The sequence below is a fragment of the Cimex lectularius genome, unplaced genomic scaffold, assembly GCF_000648675.2.
Source record: "Cimex lectularius strain Harlan isolate CLEC.00 unplaced genomic scaffold, Clec_2.1 scaffold153, whole genome shotgun sequence".
NCBI classification, from domain to species: Eukaryota; Metazoa; Arthropoda; class Insecta; order Hemiptera; family Cimicidae; genus Cimex; species Cimex lectularius.
The window spans coordinates 1,218,358-1,226,153 of record NW_019392833.1 but is presented as its reverse complement, the minus strand read 5'-3'; the positions used below and the strand labels follow the sequence as shown (position 1 = coordinate 1,226,153).

The 7,796-nt window shown below is 35.0% G+C and overlaps 1 long non-coding RNA gene across 1 annotated transcript; it reads right to left on the bottom strand.

Moving 5' to 3' along the window:
• Window positions 1-6,749: 6,749 nt before the first annotated feature.
• On the bottom strand, window positions 6,750-7,583 carry LOC112127491. The gene is made up of 3 exons (XR_002910598.1): window positions 7,354-7,583; window positions 7,017-7,275; window positions 6,750-6,913 (listed from the first exon to the last, which is right to left on the bottom strand). It is a non-coding gene; the product is annotated as an uncharacterized LOC112127491 (long non-coding RNA).
• Between the last annotated feature and the right edge of the window lie 213 nt (window positions 7,584-7,796).

Genomic DNA, 7,796 nt, shown 5'->3' with positions numbered 1-7,796 from the left:
TTGATAGAACATTTGATCAAAACACAGGAATACCATTTTTTAATATAATGAATTTATGAACAATTTATTACACGGTTTCGCTCATAAAATTTAACTAATAATTTATTTCGTAGTTTTACTCGTACAATTATATATAAGATTTTCGTCGAGTAGCGTCAGAACAGGATACTCATATTTTTTGTAGTTTATTTCAAACTATGTATATGCAAGTTTGTCGTTATATTGATTGCAACTTATTAAATTCACTAGTTTAATTGGTCCGCTTGTATATTTCAATTAATTAAGGTTTTTATTTGAGATAAAAAAGTCAGTGTTACGAGCGGGATTCGAACCCACGATCTTCGGCTAGATACGCCCCTTCTCTACCACTTGAGCTATCCTGATCTCGATCCACTCGGACACTAACTTCCCATCTCAACCCCACCTTTCGAATTTTCCCTCCTTTTTGCCATTTTTCAAATGTCGTGTAGTCTATTTGATTCTCGGCGACAAAAGTTGACCGAGGTCACGATAGCTCAAGTGGTAGAGCAGCGGCGTATCTAGCCGAAGATCGTGGGTTCGAATCCCGCTCGTGACACTGACTTTTTATCTCAACTAAAAATCTTAATTAATTGAAATTAATTGCAATATTCTTATTGTAATATAAACCAAATTAAACGAGATCAAAAATTCATTAGGTTTTATAAAAATTATTTAATTATGATGGTTAGAAAGAAAATTTATCAAAACACCGGAATAACTTTATTTATAACAAATTTAACTAACAATTTTTTACATGGTTTTGCTCAAAATATTGCATTAAGAACAAAAGAGGCGTTCCGATTGTGATACTGATTTGTGATACACGCTTTGTGACTGTACGTGGCGTGCGCTTGACGTCGCATTTTTGTGCACACCTTACTAAAACGTAGCAAAGCATCGGGTAGCGTCGCATAGAGTTGCTTCGTGTAAGTGTGTTCCCGGCTTGACACATCTACTGTAATCTAAGAAATAAGAGCTTTCTTTAAATTTTTTATTACTATTAAAATATTACGAGAACCAGTACGATTTGTCTAAGTTGTTGGAACATGTGGAAAATTCAAGCGGGACATCCTTTGAAACGTTAATGTTGTTTATGTATATTGCATAACTTTCTTCAGTTAATATTCAGTTCTTTGAAGAACATTCAGTCAAGAAAAGTGAGCTGTGCGTTTCGAATAAACGCTGTCACATAATTTGTTTGAAATACTAATCTAGACAATAATTTTTGTAAAACATGCGAACTATGCACGCCTGGTTAAAATGATCCAGATTGTGTTAATGCTTCTTTATGTCACATTCTTAACAATGTTGTTATAATCCAACTAACATCATTGAGATTCGCTTTATCGCCTCATGATGAAAGTAAAAATGAATCCCTTCAGACACGATAGAACCCGATGAAAGTTTTATCGCTACAGATTTTTTTAAAACTACTCTTTTTTCTCACATAATTGGCCCGAAATAGTGAAACAGGATTTTTTTCTCGCCATCAAAGTTTTCATCGTAGAGCTAGACTTGGCTTTGCCGCTTACCCTTCGCGTGAGGGACAGGAAGGATAATTGAGCGATTTAATACTCTGCGTGCCGAACACTGGCACTTTTCCAAATTGATAAGCCNAATGTAAACAATGTTTGTAAATCCCAGGCCCTGAAGATGATCTCAATAAAGATCGAAACGTTGGCACGATAAAGAAAATGTTTTTCTGAAACCTATATCACACCAGAGCGCATCTCACGATCTCTGAATAATCATCGATTAACGGTCACTAATCACCACACATTGTAATTACGGTTGACATTCCACATCATCCCAAAACGACAAAAATATACATTTGCTGAACAGCAATCCTTTCCCAGATCCTCTCTTTGCTATCCGCTCTTTTCAATCCCATCTCTCCAAATCTTCGAACCTTGAATCAAATCCCCTCAGTGGAGAATCAAGTTTGTCGGCATGAGGAAAATCACTGTTCTGCGGATTTATAGCAATGGCCGATGGGCGTAATCTCGTTCCGTAATATTTGATTAACAATTGAACAAGAACTCTTTGAGAAAGATAGTCCAACTCACAGAATTTTTAGGCTGCTATCCTGATTTCGAGTATTAAATATACACCAACACGCTAAAGATACAAAGTTTAAAATGGACGGAATCAAAATCTATTATCTTTTTTATGCATTTATCTCCATGCTTAATTTTACATTTTTTATTTCAAATTTCTAAAACTACTCTTCTGGCCTACCTTTGTTGAAACTGTGTAACATTGTTGTAATTAAATGTAAATTGACGATGTGTTTGTTTTATTTGGATGTTTCTTAAATCAGAAAATTCTTGCGATTCTTGAAGTGTTCTTTTTAGTTTAGTTCGTTTTAGTTGTCCTCATTTTATTCTCTGCCGCTTTTTCTTATAGATTTGATATTGAAATAATTACAAGTAAGTTTGTAAACCAGCTTTTTTCAAGTTGTGTGTCTTTAGGTTTTGAGAGGATGTTTTTAAGTGAACATCCACCTCTAAAAACGACTCTAAAACTTCCTGGTTTAAGAATTTACTTAATTTTTCCGATAGTTTCCTAATGGGGAATGGCAAGCAGCGAAAACTTATTAATTCGTTCATGATGATTGCTATTTTAAAGTTAATTTTTAAAATTATTTTGACAAACAACCTACCTATAAATACTTCATGATATCCATTGTTTTAACCAAGGTTTTAATTGTTTGTAATTCTTTTTAATAAGTCAATATTCAGGTATTTTAAAGTACGGTCTATGAGCCAAGGGATAGTAACGTTTTATTTAGTTCTTTTTTTGAGTTAAACTTTAAGCCTTTATTTAATAAGTTGTTTTATTCTTTACTTAGGATCTTGGTTGTGAGGTTTCTAACCCTTGGGAAGGATTTAATTGGAATTTGTTGTCTTTATGAGTATTTGAAGTCTAACGTAATTCATGTTTTTAATTTTTTGTCCATGGTATTTTGTTTTTTATCAATGTGTAATCGAATTTATCCAAATCTATTAGAGACTATAATAAGGAAAGCCTGATGTGAACAAGATATTCGTAAAAAGGTTTTGTATCTCTTTGAATATATAATTTATGTAATTCATTAATTGATTTGGTTTTATGGAATTACGACACTAGTTAAAATTATTAGTTAAAATAAAATTATTTTTGTTGACTATTAAAGTTCATTGATTGGGAGTTGGACTACGAGTTGGTTAGCATACCTGGGCCCTTGGTTACTTATTTGATCAAACAGCATCATCAGATATTCTGAAGAGGGCAGTTAGGACTAGAAAATGCATTTAATGTAAAAACGAGCAAGTGTTTTCGTCAAAAAACCCCCAACATTCCGCACAACCACAATAAAAATAAGAGAAAACCGATTTATTGGGTTGCCTGTAATCAAGGTTTTTTTTAAATATTACTCAAAGAACTTTCGGCTTTGCCCCACTTTTAATGAGGATCTTTGTCAGAAAAACGCGTTTGAATAGCATCCAACTCAATAAGTAACTTATTAAATTCACTAGTTTTCGTGGAACCGCTTGACCAATTAATATCTTTCAATTAATTAAGGTTTTTAGTTGAAATAAAAAAATGGCATAAAAGGAGGGAAAATTAAAAAAAAGTGGGGTTGAGATGGGAAGTTAGTAGTAATCGAGTGGATCGAGGTCACGATAGCTCAAGTGGTAGAGCAGCGGCGTATCTAGCCGAAGATCGTGAGTTCGAATCCCGCTCGTGACACTGACTTTTTTATCTCTTTATAAACTAAAAACCTTAATTAATTGAAAGATCAGTAAGTAACATAGTGGCGGTTCAACCAATGACCAATAGTGAATTTTGAAATAGCCAAAAAAATCGAATTTTTACAGTTCTAGAGAAACAATAGACAGTAAAATTATTTTCGGACACGTTCGGATTATTGTGCTTATTATTAAAAATGCTTTGCAGATCCCTTTTGATAAATTGATTTGGTGCTTGAAAAAGCGTTATTAATGATTTCCAAATATGTATCGTTTAAAAATACACTTAATATTCAGTATAAATTTTTATTTTAAACATTAAATTACAAATAATGTTTAACACATATTTTTGAAATGAAAGAACCTAATGTTTCCACTTGAAACGATCTTCACTCATTAATTTCATGAAATTACATTTTTGAAAATGGTAACAGTACTGTCAAAAACGACGGACGGATAGCTAGAAGTAAGGTCAAATATTCATTGTAGACACTTTACACTTCTAAGGCTAGAAAGACTCCAAGCTCTTGTAGAGGTCTTCATTATTCATATTGCCTCCGGTTAGGACCGTCGGCGCATAAAAGGATTTCATTAAGGAGGTAACTGAATGCTTTTCATACGGGGTGTAAACAGGTTTATTGCAAACGGGGAACATTTGGGTTATTTATCACTTGAAATAATTGTACGTGCAAGACTTACAAAGGGCTGCTTTATCGTTAGCCCTTTTCCATTTAATAACAAGGGGATTTTATCGGGTGGGTCTCTCTAATTTAATATTTTGACTGGCTGATCGTCTTTGTCCTTGCATTCTATTGAAAGGAGCGGAATTATTTGTACTGTGAAGTACGATTATATTCCACATTTCCTCGCTGTTATTGACTTTTACAAATGTTCAGTAACCAAACAGTCATCTGTGAATTCATTCAAATTGAAACAATTTTTCCATACCCCTGCTCGAAAAATGAGACTATATTCAACTTTATCATTTATGACAATTAATTAAGGTTTTTAGTTGAGATGAAAAAAAGTTAATGCTACGAGAGGGATTCGAACCCACGACCTTCGGCTAGATACGCCGCTGCTCTACCACCTTAAAAAATGGCAAAAGGAGGGAAAACACATAAGGTGGGGTTGGGATGGAGAGTTGATGTCCGAGTGGATCGAGGTCACGATAGCTCAGGTGGTAGAGCAACGGCGTATCTAGCCGAAGGTCGTGGGTTCGAATCTCGTGCTATTAACTTTTTTTCATCTCAACTAAAAACCTTAATTGTCTTGTATTAATTGGTCAAGCGACCACGAAAATAGTGAATTAAGAATTTATAATTTATGCTTATTTGTCTAATAAATGGGAAAAGCAAGGGTTTAGCGCATTTATTTTCGTGTTTCTAATCAAATAACATTTGGATAAGGGGGCGTCGGTGGCCGCAAGGTTTAGTCTTTGACACGGCGCTCATCAATGTAAGGTGATGTAAGGTCCCGGGTTCGAATCCAGCGGCCCTGCATTCGAACCCGACATACTTACAAATGGGCTTTTTTTCAAAAACACCGGCACGCTGAGGGTTTATATGACCTCTGCTGTTGCGAACCCTCGTAAAAAGAAAAAAAAACATTTGGATATACGTCATGAGGTTTAATTCAGGTTATTTTAATTTAGAGCTATATGTTAATAATAAGTAGTTTAAATAAAAAGGATGTTAGACGATCTATATATTGTACAAATCGTGATCGGTAAAATAAATAAATTAAAATTAACTTAACAGTAATCAACATTATAAAAAATCTTTATATAAGGCATTGATTGAGATAAAAAAGTCGGCGTCACCAGCGGGATTCGAACCCACGGCCAGGTTTGGCTTAATAGTAATTTAGGGATTGAAGCCTTTGAAGCACTATGTTCAAGAAATATGGGGAAATTATACGTATATGTATCTGTATTATTCACTACAAAAAAGGCAAAAAGGAGGGAAAATTCAAAAGGTGGGGTTGAGATGGGAAGTTAGTGCCCGAGGGGATCGAAGTCACAATAGCTCAAGTGGTAGAGTAGCGGCGTATCAAGCCGAAGGTCGTGGGTTCGAATCCCGCTCGTGACACTGACTTTTTTATCTCAACTTAAAACCTTAATTAATTGAATGTTATTAATTGGTCAAGCGGACCACGAAAAATAGTGAACTATTCACTACATTGTAAACGAAAAGTACCGAAGAACCTCCCTTTTTGAACACGATAACTTTTGACTTGTGCAAATGACCTGATTAGTTATATATGCTAAAATCTGCAATCGTATGTAAATACCCACATGTTCACTGCTCTCAGTCCACCGGACATTCTAGAAATTTGCCATTTGTTTAGTTAAGATAAAAAAATGGCATAAAAGGAGGGAAAAAAAGTGGGGTTGAGATGGGAAGTTAGTGTCCGATTGGGTCGAGGTCACGATAGCTCAAGTGATAGAGCAGCGGCGTATCTAGCGGAAGATCGTGGGTTCGAATCCCGCTCTTGACTTTGACTTTTTTATCTCAACTAAAAACCTTAATCAATTGAAAGTTATTTATATAATACTTATTAAGACTTAAAGAGTGATGGAGGACGTGTTCTCTACCATGCTATGTGACTGGTATGTAAATAAGAAAGAATGTATTTAAGAGTGAGAGTGTGAATGGGTTTTGATCTACGAAATGATTGCGTTGGTGGCTGAAATTATGGGTCAAACCTCGGTGGCTAGACGCATAAGACTGCCCGGACTGCCAACCCTCAAGGTGGGTGATTCTCGAAATATGCAGATAATTTATTGTAAATTACCAAATCTAGAATTTCCGGTGGAGTGAGAGCAGTGAACACGTGTGTATTAACATACAATTGCAGATTTTAGCTTATATAACTAATTAGGTCATTTGCAGAAGTCAAAAGTTATCGCGTTCAAAAAGGGAGGTTTTTCGGTACGTTTCGTTTAAATGTAGTGAATAATACAGATACATATATGTATAATTTCCCCATCTTTCTTATACATATTGCTTCAAAGGTTTCAATCCCTAAATTACTATTAAGCCAAACCTGGTCGTCTATTAAAACCCAAACCACTATCCATATTTTTCTGGGCCTAGTGCAATTCTGTGTTACGGTGTCAGACGTGTGGTTGCCAGAGATCCAAGGTGGTAGAAAAGGTGCTGCAGAAAAATAAAAACTATTTACATCTATTTACATTGTCATATGGTACTCAAAATGATCATCTCTATTTGGAAATTGCCACTGATTTAATGTATTACTCACTTTAGCTGCACTTTTCTTATATTCTGAAGGCGCTGTTTTTGCCGGGTTCGAAAATTTTCAAACCCTACACACTTAGAAATAATCGTTTCTAGGTTCCTAGGTTTTCCAATTGGAAGTTGCTATTTTTAAAGCGTAACATTGGTTTTTCTTTATCTGTACACTGTGGACTGGAATGTCCATTTTTCTGACCTCTTGTTTCAAAAAAAATTTCAACACGGTAATGGTCGTAATTCTCTTTTCCTGGTCCACTCATCCGTTTCTGTACAAACAGTTAAACATTTTACCAGCTTTACTTGTTGTTAAGAAAAACAACTGCGATAGCATTTGTTTAACTGACCTGCGAGTACTATTTAAGCTGCGTTGTGAGATTTTGCGTTTAAATTCGACCACATTATTATATGTGATCTGGATATACGTTTTCTCTGAACCTCTTTTTTTTACGAATAATCTGGATCTCTGTCCGGGCTGGATGAAAACACAAATTCTTACTGCCTAGTTTTTCACATGTTTTAAGGTCATCATCAGGGAAAAACAGTCTTAAAGATATCTTAAATGGACATAATTATGTTTGCAACGATGTTTCAAATTTTATTGAACACCGACTCGTCCCAACATGCTAAGAACCCAAACTCGTCGGTTCATTCATACATGTAGATTATGCGAGGAAAGGTCATTGATGGGGTGTTCGAAGGGTAGGAAAGAGGATTCTGACAGTGTGTCAACCCATATCAAAATTACTGTCAAATCAATTTAATGAGCGTTTAGTTATATTGCTAAAAT